Source organism: Octodon degus, unplaced genomic scaffold, assembly GCF_000260255.1.
Source record: "Octodon degus isolate 3935 unplaced genomic scaffold, OctDeg1.0 scaffold00042, whole genome shotgun sequence".
NCBI classification, from domain to species: domain Eukaryota; kingdom Metazoa; phylum Chordata; class Mammalia; order Rodentia; family Octodontidae; genus Octodon; species Octodon degus.
Window position 1 is genome coordinate 8,238,212 of NW_004524618.1, and position 18,713 is coordinate 8,256,924.

Consider the following 18,713-nt stretch of genomic DNA (forward strand, 5'->3'; position numbering starts at 1 on the left):
ATATAGTTGCATTCTCTTAATGAATAGAATGATTTGTTCTAATAGTGTTTGTAAATAGGATCCCAAGTCTGCATCTTGTACAGCAATTAACCACTAAGAATATATGCAGTGTGTTAGTTATTGAAACTGTACTACCGATTTGATTTGAAACTGTCTCATTGCTGTTTATCAATAAAATTTTGAAAAAAAAAGAAATTACAGAAAGAAAGATTTATTTAAAAACATTTCAACTTTGCATTTCTGACAAGTGAAACAGGATCTTATGGATGGTGATTTGTAGGACAACAAAGTGGCAGTGCTTCACAGAGTGGCACTGGCTTGTAAATTCCTTAGTGATACTCAGTTAAATAGATACATTGATAAGTTGGCCAATGAAATGAAAGAAGCAGGAAATTCGGAAGGAATTTTGATGACAAGTCTTATGAAGTTGGAGTGTACTTAATGAAGAGTTATGCTGATACAACTACAGATGTCCCAACAGCAAGTTACTGCACGTTACAGGGCACACCTCTAGGTGTGCTGAAAATCAAGAGCTCAGTGCTGAATTGGAGTTCATTAGATTCTTGGAGGTTTCGAAACACCTGTTTCTGGCTGTCCTGGAGGATCCAAATCAGATGAAAATGTTGACTTGAGCAAGGACAAAATCTAGTTCAGTTTACAACTGGCCTATATGGTGTCACAATTGCAGGCACAGTGAGCATGCTGAATGTATTAGCTGGTTCAGGGAGTGTGCAAAATGTCCTATGTCAGGATGCATGTGAAATATATGCAGTTGGATATGACGGGGCACTTAGTACCTCTAGAGACAACCATAAAATGTACCGCAAAAATAAAATAAAAATAAATAAATTAATAAATAATAAAATGGTTGAAATAGTAGATTAAAAAAGCCATAAATACAGAAAAGAAAATCTTAGCACTAAGATATTTGCCAGTGTTTTCTTGTGAAATTATGAATGTCAAAAGACAATTGAATATTAGTTATTTATTTATTTTTATTAATTTTATTGAGAAGCAAAAAGCAATGAAATAGTTTCAAAACAGGTTAGTAGGACAGTTACAATAATTAATACATTGCATGTTGTTGGTCCAGTAGTGGTTTTTCATAGTACAAGATGCAGATGTGATATCTTGTCCAAACACTGTTAATATAAATCTTTTATCTCATTAAGACAAAGTAGCTGTATATTTATCCTATTTTGTATATACAGATTCAAAATGATCCTTCATTTATATTCTTTTTTTGTTTAGTTTTGAGAGAGATGGGTATTCTGATGCCATTTAAATATAGTCGGTGTGTGAATTCAGCAAAATCATCCAATATAATCCAGTAGTCCATAATAGTAGTAGGTTCTCCATAGGACTGGCAATGTCATAAGTTGTTGACTTGAGCTTTTTGCAGTTCAGCATATTAATATGGCTTTGCTTTTTATACCTTATTTTCATACTTTTCTAGCTTTTTAAGCTTTTTCAAGAACCCCTCCAGCATTTGTCATTGGATGAATTGATGTCAGCTATTCTTTGTGGGGTGAGATGGAATCTCAATGTTGTTTGAATATGCATTTCTTGAATGACTAATGCCTTTGAATGTCAAAAGACAATTGAATATTAGTTATTAATATATGTATATATATATATATATATATATATATATTATATATATATATATCAGAAATATATATACCTATTTTTGTATTTGGTCTTTGAATTTGGGGGGATCTAATTTTTTTTTTAATTCTTTGCATGTTCTAGATAGAAGGTCTTTTTTGGGAGGAGAGTCAGCTTCAAATTTTCACAGTGTTTGTTTTATTTTTACTCTGTTGGAGATTTCCTCTGAAGTGCAGAAACTTTGCAAAAAGATGAGATTCCAGTAGTTGATTCTTTGAAGTATTTCCCATGCAGCTTAGTTTTTCTTCATGAACTCCCTGTGCACACCTATGTGTTTAAGATTTCTATGTACATTTTCCTCCAGAAGATTTGGTGTTTCTGTTTTGACATTTAAGTGTTTGATTCATTTTGACTGTAGTTTTGTGCTTAGACTGCTGCACTATCCCTGCAGCTCTACTAAAGGTATTTTAATTGGGACTGCCAAGTAGTATTCATTCCAGGAATGCAGAGATGGTTCAACTTACGCAAATCCATAAATGTAAATCCACACACCACATCTATAGATCTAAGATAAAAAATATATGATTATCTCAATAGATTTAGAAAAAATGAATGAGTGCTGGACTCTGTTGACAAAGTCCAACACTCTACTCATTCATGATAAAAAAAAAAACCCTACAAATATTCACAAGAGATGCTCTATATCTCAATCTGATGCAAATCCAACCATAAGAAACCAACATCCAACCTCGTACTAAATGAGCAGAAACTGAAGGCCTTCACTTTAAAATCAGGAACAACGCAAGAATGTCCACTGACTCTACTCCTGTTGAATATAGTTCTGAAAACTTAGCCAGAGAAATTAGACAAGAAAGAGAAATAAAAGGAACAAGGATTAGAAAAGAAGCAGTGAAATTATTATTTGCAGATGACACGATACTCTCTATAGAGGACCCCCAACACTTCATCAATTGTCTTTTAGATTTAATCACCAAACTTAGTAATGTAGCAGAATACAAAATCAATACACAAAAATGAGTAGCATTCTAATACACAAAAAATGAACACATTAAGAAAGAAATTAGGGAAAGCACACATTTCACAATAATGTCTGAAACAATGAAATACTTAGGAGTCAATCTCACAAAGGATTTAAAATATTTGTACAGTGAAAGAAAATGGAAAGATATTCCATGCTCCTGGATAAGAAGAGTAAACATTGTGAAAATGGTTATACTCCCAAAATTTTTGTACAGATATAGTGTTTTATAGCTTCTTAAATATCAGAAAAGTGAAATGGATGTGATAGAATTTTAGCCAGAACAGATTAAATAATCCCACTGATTATATTTTAAGAGAATTGTAGAAAATAAAAACAAGAATATGTTTATTGCTGTGTGTGTGTGGGGGGGTTGACTCTAAAGTATGGTTTAGATTGTGCATGTTCAACTTAATAGTTTTTTTCACATTAAGATCAAAAGTGTTTGCTTCAATTCGAAAGTCTGAGAGCCAAATAATCCCCAGTTCTATGCAAAAAAAGAACTAGCCTATGGCAAGTTCAGTCAGGATTGAGTCCATACACCCAAATAAACATTAACATTGATGGTTATAGTCTAATAACCTTAAAAGTATTCTTGATTTGCGTGCAACAAGAGGGCCCCAATATATATCCTGCATCTATGAAGAACCATTAATATATTAATATGGTTCATTTACCTCAATAGCAAAGCAATATTGTTACATTATTATCAACTTTGACTCATAATTTATCTAATTTGTTTTATTTTCCCTATTATTTTCTTTTACATAATCAAATCAAGCATATACATCACATATAGTCCTCACATAGTCTAGTATCATTTTGGCTAAGACTTTTTCTCAAACTTTGCTGTATTTTGATTATGATTGCTTTTAGTAATATGAGTGGAAAACATTTAAAATGACACTCTTTGGGACTTGGTTACTAGTCTTCTCATAATTAGATTAGAAAAATCAATATTTTGTAAAAAGTCAACAGCAACAAAGAATCATTTTCATTGCATCCCATTAAACTTATAAACTATCAGTATAATTTGTTTATGCCAACCTTGATCATCTAACTAAGAAATTGTATTCTATTGTGAAATCATCCCTTATTCACATACTTTTTTTCATATTATACTCTTCAGTAGTAAGCTACCATGGGAATGCAACAATCAAGGTTTGCTGAATTATGCTTATTTTCTTTAGGGCAGAGGGCAATAAAATTAATAAGGACTATGTCTATAAGGGACATTTGCCTTTTTTTCCTCTTTTCATTTATTTAATTCTGTATTTACATTATAAGGGTCAGTATTTAAAAACTTGAGGATTAAACCAAATGGTTGCCTGAATTATTCCAATTTTATCAATTGGTAAGTCTTCCAATTGACTCCTATGTCCTGTTTATGTGATTGTTACTTGTATTTAGAGAACTTTTTGCATATATTACAATGTGCCCTAGGCTTATACAGTGTATTGCCTGCTGTGATCCTACTATGAGACATTTTCCAATGGTTTTTGTTCCCTTTAATTAGAAAAGTGCACAAGAAAATGATGTCTGAATGCTAGACATCCAGCTTATTACTGAGGAATTGTTTCTTACGCCTTGTCAGCTGTAAAATAATTCAGTTTTGTAACATAACTATATAGATACAAATAGATACTTTATATGTAATGGTCTGTTTTTATATTAGAATAAACACAAATTTGAATTTGCACTGGTATCTCCAAATCTAATCAAAAGAACATTTCCTATTATTGCTTCCTTTTTTACTTACCTGCAAATCTCAGTTCAGTGGTGAAAATCTGGCTATATATTATCTATCACCCAGTACTCATTTAATCTGAGTCTACAAGTATAACATTCTCAGAATTGTTAGCTCATACCCTCATGAGGATTTATCAACTGTATTACCATGTACGGAGTAATTCCTTTGTCCTGTAGTGTTACATACTTTGTCCACTTCAAACATATATATATATATATATATATATATATATATATATATATATATATATATGTGGTCATTTCATATAAATATACACATATAGTATACATGTTTATACGCACTCTGTACATATATTGTCTGTATCATACATATATTTATATAAGTTGTATATATACTGTATATATTTAGCTATTTAGTAATATTTTACATACATTATATATTTATAGAACATATAAACATATTCATACTATATACTATTCTACATCCCTAGCATTATAAAGTTACATAAAAAAGCAAGAAATGGTTTGAGAGCAAAAGGAAATGACTACATAGACTGTAATTAAAATTAATCTACTATTACTTTTAGCTATTTTTACACACTTCATAATTGGTTATTAAAGTAATCTTACCAAGCCTTTTTCACTTTATGCATTTGGATTTATGTTTAATATTCACATGATACAGATCAGAGCATAGATACAGCTTCAGCAGACACAGTCTCTTCTCGCTACTGCAGCGTGGGAGGACTTGGCTCTGGGTTTGACACTTTCAGGGACCTTCCTAACCTCCATTAATAGTAAGCAAGTTTAACAACAGATCTAATCCAGCACCATGTTGGACTAGCTGAGCTCCATTCTTCTAAGGAGTAGATATAAACAAACATGAATAATTCCTGTCTGATGGTCCCTACAATCTGCTAGGGTTGTAGGTGTCTGTAGAGGTCAACCATGATATATAGGCCCCAAAATATGAACAAAATAAAAACTTGCTTAGTTGTGTATTTGCATGTCTACTTGAAGTCAATTTGCAAAAAAAATGTTTTTTGAAAATAGATCTGTAAGTTTTGCAGTGACTGACAAGGCATAAGTGACCAGTAATCAGAAGTTAATCTTTCACTCTACTCTTTGACTGGCCTTGTTATGAACAATTCTGCCTTCAGGCTTTACACTAGGGACCAGTAAACCACATCCATGGGCCAATAGGCTCTGCTACTTAGTTTTGAAGGTAAGCACTGTATAGTGTAACACAGTCATGTCCAGTAACATATATATTGCCTGTAGATACTTTCAGGCTATACTGGCAAAGTTAGGTTTCTGTATCCAAAACTGGATATGTCATAAAACTTAAAATATTTATTATCATTTTGCACTTTGTATAAAATGTTTCCTGATTTTCCTTTTATATCAAGGTGTTCAATAATTTCCTGCTTGTTGTCTTGAAAATTTAAGCAGAGTTGTCATTTCCACAATATTGTGAAATTTATGGTAGAAAATACTGATTATTTTTGCTTTTCCTTTTCTCTTTTCTTCTCTTTCTCTTCCATTGCTCTGTCTCTAACTCCCAACACGGTCCCTGGAGTTCAAAGCTTTGTTGGTCATGGAAGCATACATTTATAACACCAGACTTCTGGCAGTGTAAGGGAGACAGACCCTCAGTCTGTCCCCAGCCTTAAAACTTATTCAAATCCTCTCTTAAAAATAAAAAGAAAAGAAAAGAGAAAATAGACTGGTGGATATCACTCACTATAAAGGTCTGGACTCAACGCTCAGAACTTAGCAAAATAAAAGCAAATATTTTATTAATTTATTTGCAGTAAACAAATATCTGTGAAAACTCTAAAAGCAATTTAGTAACTATGGATATTGTGAGAAAAATGAGAAGAGAAAAAAACAGTATTTGTGGAATAAAAAGGAAAAAGTTGCACAGGAAATGTGATTTAAAGAGAAATGAATAAAACATAAAAGTAAGTAAACACAGTTTCAGTAATCTATAAAGGGAAAGTTCCTGACATGTTCCAATTTAAGAAATACCCACAACTAGGTATTTGTTATTTCTTAGGAACCAAGCATTTATTGATGTAGGCAGCACTTCACTGAGATACCAAACAAGAGGAGAGTTACTAAGAACTTTGTGAAATTCATCTTAAGAAATATTTTATTCATTTACCAAATAGCTTCTTAGAAAATATCTTTTATGAGGCAGCTATACCCTGCAAGGAACAGTGAAATGCAGAAAAATGGCACAATGTGCTTGAACAGCTAACAGAAAGTATTACAGCTTAGATTTATTTCTCCCTCTTAAAAGGTGTGCAAAAAACCAATATCTTTCAGTATTAAAAAAAAAGATTTCCAGATAAAAAGATTATTATTAAAGAAAAGATTGTTTACACTGATAGTCACTTGAAAGTTTCAGCTGCAGTCTCTGTATCTATAATTCATTATACTTTTCAGTAATGTGCCATGTATCAACTATCTTGTATGTCATTGTGTGTCCTGGCTTTAAAATTTTATGATGACTACATGGTTACATATTACAGCTTAATGTTTTAGAGAATCAAAATAAAATTTTTGTTGCAACCAATTTTGGCTCTGATAAACCAAGACTGATACTAACTCCTCCGTATGACAATAAGATCACTTGATTCTTGGTCCTCTGGCCTTCCAAAACATCAGCATACAAATTAGTTTTCATGTTGTATAACAATGAACCTCCTTTTTCAGTACCTTAAGTAGGTTAATAAGCTGTGAAAGAGCTGGATTCATAATCAAACAATCACATTCAACTCACACGTTTATCTGCTCACCCTGCAGTTGGTTCGTTAGGTTCCAAGCACTCTTTTTCTTCAGAGTATTCGGTGGGCTCTCATGAATTTATAGCAAACCAGATAAAACTGCAGTGTGGGTGGTGTACAAAGAGATCTGGGGAGCATTACACTGGAAAAGTTAGAGAAGGTGACACAATTGATGGTCCCACAATCCACAGTAAAAATGCACCTTTTATTCTCCTTATCCCCTGACGCCAAAGTGAAAGTGAGCACTTTGTTCCAGAAGGGAGCGGAAAGCTTGATAACATCCAGGTGGCTTCAAATCCCTCTTTGCTGGTTCTCACAGACAGTAAGTACCAATTTAAGTCTGTTCCCCACAGAAGAGCAGAATCAATGACTGTACAAGTGAGGAATCCCACACATACTTGGGCTGTGTGATAAGAAATGTGTTCTTTTCAGAAATGAAGACATACGAGAAGTAGACAGACTATCTGGTATCCTAGGAGAAAAATTCAATCCTTGGCTAAGGCCAGCACAGCATGGTGATTAAGTTTGTGGGCTTTAGGATCGAAGTGTCCTGAGCTTATGGGCTGTTTCCCCAGTCACTTTGCTTGATTTCTCTGAAAATCTGTGCCTCAGTTTCCTTATAAGGGAATTTCAGAAGGTTACAAGGGGACTACGCATGCAGCTTGTTTAAACAAATCATCTCATTTTGCATAATTCTTATTATTAATTACAGTTGTTGCTTAACATCTCAGTATGAGTAATTACCACTGATGCTCTGGGAGTAAAAATCAAAGAAGACTTCACAGATCAAGAAATCTGTAGAGAAGGTGTAGCTAAAGGGCCAAAAACTCTTTGCATTCACACAAAGCGAGCGCTTCGTTTCTCTGATGCAACACAGGAGCTGGCTCTTTCAGGAAGTGATATCTGCACTCACTTCTTGCATGTTTTAGGAAATTCACCGCAGAGTTGCTTATTATAACCTTATTGTGATCTCAGCTTAATTATTTAAAATCTGCACGACTGAAATACATACTCATTTGAACACAGCGAACTTAGGAAAAATGATAGCAGATTTCCTCCTGAAGAAGATGGAACAGGACTTTTTACTTCAGCTACTTTCCACAGACAGGGATCCACTGACACAGGCCTCACCTGGCTGTGCACGTGGCATTGGAAGCCATCCCACCTACCAAGGCCTGAGTTAGAAACAGTTTTTGCAGTGGAGATGCGTGAAGGTATCAGGATCTCCCCGTCAGGCAAATGAGGCCGAGACAGGCAAAGCCAGTACACTGCCATGTTTACAATTCGACCATGTGGCCACGGTTAAAATGAGACATGTGATAAATTATTTCCTACATTTGGTACAAACTTTAGTGCTTTGTTCTTGTCATGTGATCCTCAAACTCTCTCTTGGTATCACTCTTCATTTACCACATACATGGCCCATCATAACTAGTAAAATGTTCAACTACAGTGTTACACATACAGCTTATCATGCTGCTGTCTTATTGATCCTTTGTGACTCTCTAGAATTTCCTAATCTGATTTCATTCCTTAGTCTGGTATCTCTAAAACCCCAAGTAATTTAATCATCATTTTTGCTTCAATGGTAATGATAGCTATGTGTCTTCCAAGAAACCTAACACACCATCACAACAGAAAGAAACATTAGCAAAGAGGTTGCTGAACTGAACCAGACCTTTGAACAAATGGACTTAGTGGACATATACAAAGTATTCCACCCAACCACATCTGAATACACATTCTTTTCAGCTGCACATGGGCTTCTTTCTAAAACAGACCACATACTAGTCTATATGTCATGCTTAAGTATGAGCAAGAAAAGAGAAATTATCCCATACGTATTATGTGAGCACAGTTCGATGAAACTGGAAATTAATGACAAGAAAGCACAAAACACCATAAATACATGGAAATTAAATAACACCCTTCTCAGAAACCAATGGGATATAGATGAATTTAAATAATATCTATAATCCAAAGGAAATTCAAGCACAAGTTACCTGAATTTCTGGGTGTAATGAAAGGAGCTCTTAGAGGAAAATTGGTTGTGGTGAACTCACACATTAGGAAAACAGAATGGTAACAAATAAATACCCTAATGCTATATCTCAAGTGTCTATAAGAAGGAGAGCAAAACAAACCCAAATCCCAAAGACAGGAAAAAATCATAAAGATTAGAGAAGAAATTAATGCAATTTAGACAAAGAAAACAATGCAAACCTTATCAAAATGAGGAAAGAAAAAACTCAAATTTGAGCAATAAAGAATGAAAAGGGTGAAATTCCTACAAACCTTGTGGAAATTCAGAAGACTATCCATAGCTACTTTAAAAATCTTTGCTCTCACAGAATCAAAGACACAGAAGAAATGGACAGATTCCTAGAAAGGTGAAAATTACCAAAACTGAATCAAGTAGATTCACAAACTCTGAATAATGCAATGTCAGCAATGAAATTCAAAATGCAGTAAAAAGAACTTACTGACAAAGAAAATTCCAGGTCCTGATGGATGCACAGCTGAATTCTACAAGAAATTTAGAGAAGATTGAAACCCAATACACCTCAAGCTCTTCAGTGAAATGAAAAATAAAGCAATACTCCCAAAATCATTCCTGGAGGCAAGTATTATACTGGTAGAAAAACCAGAAAAAGATTCAACCCAAAAAGTGATCTGCAGGCCAATATCCTTCATGAACATAGTCGGTAAAATACTAGTAAATAGAATACAGCAAATAATCAAGAAGATTATACACACTGATCAGGTAGAATTTATCACAGGGACTCAAGGACGATTCAGTATATGCAAATCTATAAATGAAATGCACTATATCAGTAAAGCCAAGATAAAATACACATGATTATCTCAACTGGTGCAGAGAAGTCTTTTGGCAAAGTCCAATACTCATTCATGATCAAAGCCGTACAGAAAATTGGAATAGATGGCCACTGTCTCAAGCTGATAAAAGCCTTCTATGACAATCCAACAGCCAACGTAATTCTAAATGGGGAAAATCTGAACTCTTTAACTCTCAAATCAGGTTCAAGGCAAGTGTGTTCTCTTTCACTACTTCTATTCAATATAGCTCTGGAATCAATTGCTAGAGACATTAGAAAAAAGGGAGAAATAAATGGAATACTAATGGGTAAACAAGAAGTTAAACTATCACTATGTTTGTATGACATGATACTCTACTTGGAAGGTCCAAAAATCTCCACCAGGAAGCTCATAGAATTGATAAACAAATTCAGTAGCACAGCAGATTACAAAGTCAATACACAAAAATCAATAGCATTCCTCTACACAGATAACTAACACACTGAGAGAGAATTAGAGAAACAATACTCTTCACAATAGCAACCAAAAATTAAATATCTAGGATTTAATCTAACTGACAAAGTAGAAGATCTATACAATAAAAATCAAAACCCTCTAAAAAGAAGATTGAGGAAAATTTCAGAAAATAGAAAGATATTCCTTGTTCCTGGATGGGAAGAATGAACATTGGGAAAATGACCATACTCCCAAAATTATTGTACAGATTTAAAACAAGCCCTATCAAAATACAACCAAGATACCTCAAAGATCTAGGGAAAGCATTGCTAAAATTTATTTGGAACTCACAAAGACCTAGAATGGAAAAGGAAATCCTGGGTAACAAAGGCAAGCCTGGAGACATTAGAATCCCTGACTTGAAATTATACTACAAAGCGACAGTGACAAAATCAACATTGTACTGGCAAAACAAAAATAAAAACAAAACCAGAACAAAGGACCAATGGTACGAATTAGAAGATGCAGATACAACTACAAACACACTGAACTATCTTATCTTTGACAAAAGGGCTAAACATGTGCACTGGAAGAAAGATAATTTCTTTAACAAATTTTGCTGGAAAAAAATGGCTCTCCACATGCTGAAAGCTAAATCTAGACCCAGGTCTATCACCATGTAGGAAACTAAAGTCAATATGAATTAAGATCTAAACATTAAAATAGAAACACTAAATCTCCTAAAAGAGAAATTAGGTGAAAATCTTAAAGATTTAGTGGTAGGCAAAGAGTTCTTCAACAAAAATCCAACTGCATGAGAAATACTTCAAAGAATCAACAATTGGGACCTCACTTTATTACGAAGTTTCTGCACTTCAAAAAAAAAAATCACCCACAGAACAAAAAGACAACCCACAAATTTGGAAAAATCTTAACCAATAATCACTCAGACAAAGATCTTTTATCTAGAATATATAAAGAACTAAAAATAATTAGGCCCCCAAAACTTAAAGACCCAATCCATCTGATATGAAGATACACTGCTCAGAGGAGGAAATACAACAGGCAAATAAATACATAAAAGAATGCTCCATGTAACTGGCCCTTTGAGAAATGCAAAATAAAATAATATTGAGATTCCATCTCATCCCAGAAAGAATGGCTTTCATAAAGAAATCAACTCATAACAGATGCTGGAAATGTTGCAAGGAAAAAAACAACCCTCCTCCACTGCTGTTGAGAATATAAACTGGTACAACCACTACAGAAATCAGTGTGGACACTCTTCAAAAAGCTAGGATTGGAGATTCCATTCAATTCAGCTGTTCCCCTTCTGGGTATTTTAACAAAAGAACTGAAAATATCATACCGCAGTGATATGTGTGCACCCATGTCTGTCGCAGCACACATGGTCATAGCTGATCTCAGAAGCTTCCACAATGCCTATCACCTGAGGAATGGATGAAAAGCATGTGGTATTTTTATACTATGGGGCATTATTAAGCTATAAAGAAAGACAACTCAAAGCTTCATAGGTAATTGGATGCAACTAGAGGCTATACTCATAAGTGAAATAAACCAGGCCCACATGTGTAAATATCATGTTGTCTCCCTAGTCTAGGAACCCGAAAGAAGAAATAAAACCTGAAAGGTATAACAAACATAGTAACATGAAAAGAAATAAAATTTAAGGAGTAAGCAATGAAGAGGAGAGAAAAGAGAAAAGATAGGAAAAAGGAAGGGGAAAACATGCAAGTATATATACAGGATGGCTGAGTTGATTTACTAAGCATGTCCATCAATTTTTTTTTGTTTGTTTGTTTTTGTTTTTGTTTTTTTTTTTTTTTTTGTGCAGAACCAGGGATTGAACTCAGGCCTTTGCGCTTGCCAGGGAAGCGCTTATTCCACTAAGCCATCTCCCCGGCCCCCATCAATTGTTTTTAAATAGCAATTAATGTATAGAATTTTCACCTTGACTAACTCTGTATGCTGATGTCTGCATCTAAACAACTACATTGAAGACAGCAATGTGTAACAGAAAAGTCATGCTTGAATGCCCATTGTCTTGGTCTTCTAATTGTGTACCATTTCTAATGCAATATCAATTATTACTATACTCTCTTTAAAAATGAATTTTAAAAAGTTAAAAGAAGAAAAAAGAGAGAGACTAACAAAAATTTAAGGTCTCTTGGAACCAAGTGATAAATATTCAATCATATTTCTAATCTTACATAACAATATCTGCTAATCTGAGCAACACATTTGATGATAAAAATAGATAACATTAACCATTGTTAATCAGTTACTATGTATTGTTGTATGTTACCTTGTTTTTGTCTTTGTTTCTGATTTTTGCTCTGCTTCTGGCCTCTTCAAAATTAAATTAAATTAAATTAAATTAAATTAAATTAAATTAAATTAAAACAAAATGTCAGAATACATAAATCATACAATATAGCTCTGGTGCATGCTTTGAAAATATAGCATGCAGGACAATTATAAATTAATTGTTTAATGGTAATCTTAACATAAGTTCAATTGTATCTTTAAAATAAAATTTTGAAGCTCTCAGGGCCAGCCAGATGGTGCAGCAGACTAACGTGCCTGCTTAGGCAGATGCAGGCTCTGGGGTTTGATCCCCAAGTGCCATGGCAGCCCCAATCCTGGGTGTGCTGAAAAGGCGACTGAGACTGGGTATGGTAGTGCACACCTGTAATCTCAGCGCATGGGAGGCTGATAACAGGAGGATCACTACAAGTACAATCTGTGTCGCGAGACCCTGTAAACCCCGTAATATGTGTATATTACGTTTGTATTTGGAGCTCTCTACTTTCTTTATTTTTTATTTTGAAGACAGAAAAACAATGAAAACAATGATGCAGAATATCAGAAGATAGTAGAAAATTAACAATGGTTAGTACATTGTATATTATTATCTTCAAGGCAGTTGCTCAGATTAAAGATATAGTTATGCAAAACAGATCAAACAATATAGATCTACTTTTAAGACGTGGTCTGAGATCCAAATGCTCCTTGATAAATTCAAAACTGCACTTTGCTAGTGTTCCTGAATGTTCCACTGAGGTAAAATATTATTTTCTTTATTGAATAGTAGTATCAGTTAGTAAAGGAGAACATAGAATTAGAAGTCAGAAAATAAAACAAGCCAAAATCATTCAGCTGTCAATATGTTTTTCAATTTCAGTCTCTTTTTATTCACTTGTTAATGGGGATAACAGATTCCACACATCATGATTCTCAAGTTCAAGATGGTTATCAAGGGACTGGGGATGTTGGTCAGCAGTACAGTGTCTGCCTGTCAAGCTCAAGGTTCTGAGTTTGATTCCTGGTTTTTTTTAAAAAAAAGATAGGTATCAAAACACTTATTCTTGCTAAACAGCTCAAGAATATTAAGGATTGATCATAGACATGTTCCTCGCATTACAGAACTTCTGTAAATTCTTTGATGTAATACTACTACTTTACAAGGGGCCATGGCACCAGAGACTGAGGTAGGGTGTAGACTCACGAGGGTTGAGGCAGGTATTTCCCATTGTGCTCTGGCCAGCTACGAAGAAGAGGACTAGAAATTCCCATGTCCTTCATCTTTTCTGTGTGAAATAATTTCAAAAACAACAAAAATTAAACCTGATAGCAATTCACTGGGTCACCTGAGCTCAGGCTTGTCAGTCTGGCTGTTTTGTGATTTATCCTGTGTTCTATTCATTAATAATCTGATACAAGACCCTTATCTAGATGTGTTGGTGTTACTGAATTAGGTTACACGTAGGGCTGGATACAGCACAGCTTGGTACAGCCAGGTGGGTCATGAGGTGTGACCTGGGTGGTATGTGTGGCCTCTGATCCCTTCCTCTGTGTGCTTTATGCCCTGATCTGCCTCCCAGGTGTCCAGAACTAAGCATCCTTACTTAAACCACATACTTCTACCATAAAGCTTCTCTTGGACCCCGATGACCAGGGAGTGAATCCTCTGAACTGTGAGTGAAATTCAAAGTTTACTTAAGTTGTAAATGTTAGATACAGTGTCTCAAAGATAAGAAGGTAAGTAATATGTGAAGGAAATTAATTTGCATTACCAGGAATTCTATTTGAATTTCAGTCAGTAAAAAAATTAAGTGCTGGGGAGATAACTCAGTAGAATAAGCACTTGCCTGGCAAACACAAGGTCCTGAGTTCAGTCCCTCTACCGAAAAAGAAAAAATTAGTGGACCTAAATCTGCTTTTAGAGTAAGAAATAGGCCTGAAGTGTAAGAAATGAGGGAATACTATTAGCAGCCAATGCTTCTGATTCAAAGAAACTTCATATGTGGTGTCTATGGAAACCATGTAATCAACAGTCACAATGACCACTTCATTAGTTAAGGTAAATGTGTGGAAATAGGTGGATATGGAGTAGAGAGTTTATGTATCAATGTGTGATTGTCATAGTTACTGTATAATTACATATTATATATAATTTATTATAAGGAATCAACTAATTAAAGTATGGAGACAGGTAATTTCCAGTGTCTTCAGGATGAATCTGTAAGCTGGAAATCTGGAATGCTGCTGGATTAGTTCCATTTGGAAAACAAAGACTTGCAAACCAGCACACAGTATGGTACAGTGCCTGTGTGAGGAAGGCAGGCCTGAGATGTGAGCAGGGACATTTTCAACTCAAGTTCAAAGCAGGAAAGGAAAAAGCCTGAGTGTCCATCTGTAGATGGGAAGACTTCACTCAGGAGGATCAGGTTTTGTGTTGTACTCAAGCTTCTCCACTGACTAGAGGAGATCCACCTTCAAGAGGGAGAGCAATCTGGTTTACTTATTCTGCTAATTTCAATGTTATTTTAATCTCTCCCTCACAGAAACACCCACAACTATGTTTGATGAAATAGGCAGCCACCCCATGGCCAGTCAAGTCAGAGCATGAAAGCAACCATCGCAGTGACCACATCACAACAACAGTAAAATTACTGGTAGGGCATGCATTCTGGAACACAGTAGTAGTGCCAATGATTTTCATTTATTTGTTGATCTAATGCTAAGAAGTCATGCTTGCTAGTTTTCCATTTATAGGCACATAATATATATTCTTTCCAAGTGATTCTGTCTGTGGGACTTAAATGTCAGAGGGCTGTATAAACAGCACTTGATTTGCTTGGACAGAAAAGTCTTGGGAAGCTCCGTGGAGGTCATTGCCACTAGGTTTTGCACTGATAGGTCAAAACTAGGTCAAGAGAGAAATATGTGTTTTCTTCCTTCTAACATGTCAGCCCATTTACACTTTGTCTCATTAGTCCCCACTACTTCATGGACAGAGTCATATTTTCAATGCACAGACATGTTTTTGCAAAAGAAAAAGCCACATTGATGTAATTTGTCAGAGCACAACTCTTGCAGCTCTCAGTCCCACTGCTCTGCTTTAAAATGTGCTAGAGCACCAAGTTAACAACTTGCTCTTTCCTTTGCACTTATTTGCATTTTTCTGTGCAATAAATAAGGGGCCAATGTGTGCTGAGCCCTACCTTAGACCTAAACTTAAAAGAATGAACAAGACAGAGAGATGCAGTTACTGTTCTTATGAAAATTTCATTGTAGTCAGGCAGAGCAGACACTTTCATTACTCAGCATTACAGTGTAAACCTGCAGAAGCAGCCTGTGAAAATTTGGATCCAACCCTAAGTGTTAATGACAGTGGGCAACATTTTTACCTGGATTTATAAAGACTGGTGTAGAAAATTTAAGTTTATGTGCCTCCCGGATAACTGTTTCCTTCGAACAGCACCAGCACACACATGCATTGTCCATTTCAGTATAACTTATGTCTGGTCAAACTGCTCATGTATGTTTTATGCTTCAAGCTATGCAGTCTTCTTGTGTGAGGTGAATAAGCTTCCAAGATTTCTTCTTTTTGGCTGGATGGAAGATTCTATGTTTCTGAATATATTCTATCTGGAGATGTTTTAATATTACATGCTTCCATTGTCTTATAATGTAAAGCAAGGGTGAGGAAAGGGAAAAAAGAAAGTGAAGAAGAGCAAGAAAGGGAGGATTGGTTGGGAGCAGCACACTGAAATCCGTACACATTGTCCCCATCACATGCCATGAGAGTTCATTGAATTTGTGCTGTTTATTGGTAAGCACTGTGAAGGATATTCTATGGCATGCAATAAATAAATGATAGAGTCTCCCCTCTAAAATCTCAACATTAGAAAGAGAAAAGACCTGAACCTAAATACTCTAATATATGGCAAGCTATAAAGCAATGTGCTAGGATACAAGGAAGAGGGTCTGGATTACTAAGACCAAGAGACACTTGCTACTCTTGGAAGGAGAGAGAATTCTCACCAGACACTCAGGATCATGACATTGAACATGATCATAAAATTTGAGGTTCTTCCCCCGCAAAAGCAGGACTCACTAATGCATCAAATGCTCAGGTATCAGGCATCATGAAGTGGTTATTTGAAGTTTCATTTTTTGTTCATTCATGATGTTCATTCTTAAGATTTCTGAAAAATTTCAAATATGAGTACAATAAATAATAATATTGAGTTTTTAAATGTATATACCAGAATTTGTGTGTGTGTTTGTGTGTGTGCTTGTGCGTGTGTGTTGTGAATGTTTTTGTTCTCATCTGTAAAATAGTACTATACTAATTGTTGTTGACATCATATAAAAACCTCCTTGGTTCTACTAAAAATCTGCCAATCACAGTTGTAAATGTTGCTGTCTTTGTAAGATGACCTCATTCCTGGGACCAGAGGCAGTCCTATTTTCTTTTAAGAAGTTTCACAAGGGAACTGGAGAGAATCAGGTAAACTGACATAGAGGGACCAGATACCAGAAAATATATGAAAGAAATTCATTGGGCCAAGATGCAGGCCCAGCAAGTATGGAAAGGAAAGCAGGATCATTCTTGGGGTTCAGAATGAATTACACCCTGGGTCAGGGGCACCCCTGCACTTGGGAGCAGATGGAAGCCAGCATTTCTACAGTAGCCAGGTGAGGGAATGAGCTCCTGGTTCTGCTGCCTTCCTACCCTGAAAAGAAATGCAGAAAGCAATGAACAGGAAAACCAGGGCATCCCAGCAAAGGAACTCAGAGATCTGTGTACAAGACAGTACCTGAAGGCCTTTGGGATTTGAAAACAATCATCAGCTAAATTAGGGATACAAATCTGAGAGCTGAGGAGTGTGACCCCAGGGCTGCCTCAGGAAGCAGCATCTGGAAATGGTGAGACCAATTAGGAACACGAATCTGCATGCTGAGAAATGTTCAGCCCAAAGGCTATGGAAGCAAGTGGTGTCTGAGAGCAGTGGGACCTTGGGGGAAGGCAAAACTGTACCCAGAGATAATTACACACCTAGTCCTTCCCAACACAAATTAAATTTTGTATTTGTGGAGCATTATTTGTGTTGCCCATGCCTAGCAGAGGGCACTTTCAGCAGGGAGCCCAGGGCCTGGGCTTGCAAGTTAGAGAAGCTTGCAGGTTAAACAGTCACTGTGGGGAAGGAGGTGGAGAAAGGACTGAGATGAGAGGGAAACAGATTGCCACTAAGGAAGGAGGGCAACCAGTGATGCACCCGATGGAAGGCTAATGGCACAAAATCACAGAGATAGTGTGGATAATGTGGAATTGCCCTGCAAGGAATGGATGGAGAGTCAGATGGCTTGAGCAGAAGTTCACAGAGAACCGGGAGCTAGGATGACTGGAACATGTGCTCCCCTCTTCAAGTTACCTGAGGAGTGTGGATCTCGAGACAGAGTCAGAGGCCCACAATTAACCATGCCCAATGTGCATCTTTCAGCCTGGGTCAAGTACAGAGAGACCTGCAGCTCCACAAGCTCCCCTCTTACTTTCAGGCAGTGAAGCAAAACACCAGCGACAGAGCAGCTTGTTGATCTGCATTTGAACTCGGACTGCTGTAGAGAAGGACCTAACAGGACTCTGAGTTTTTGCTTTCGTAACTGAGTTGTGCTAATGTATTCATATTCTTTTTACTGTTCTTCAATTTACCTCTCTAGACGTACTATTTTCATGTGAGTGAATAATCTGTAGTCAACTTCATAACTCCCTTACTTATTTCATCCTTCTTTCTCTTCTGCCTCGTAAGTAGCTTTCCAAAATTTACATGACAGTCCTTCATCCTCCAGCACAGCTTCTACTTTATTTCTTTTGAGGTATTGCTGTTCTATTCACTAAAATTCTTAAATTTTTCCACTGTAGGATAAAACCATTTGATCAAGAGGAAAGACTTTACAAGCAAGTTCTCAACTTGTGCTCA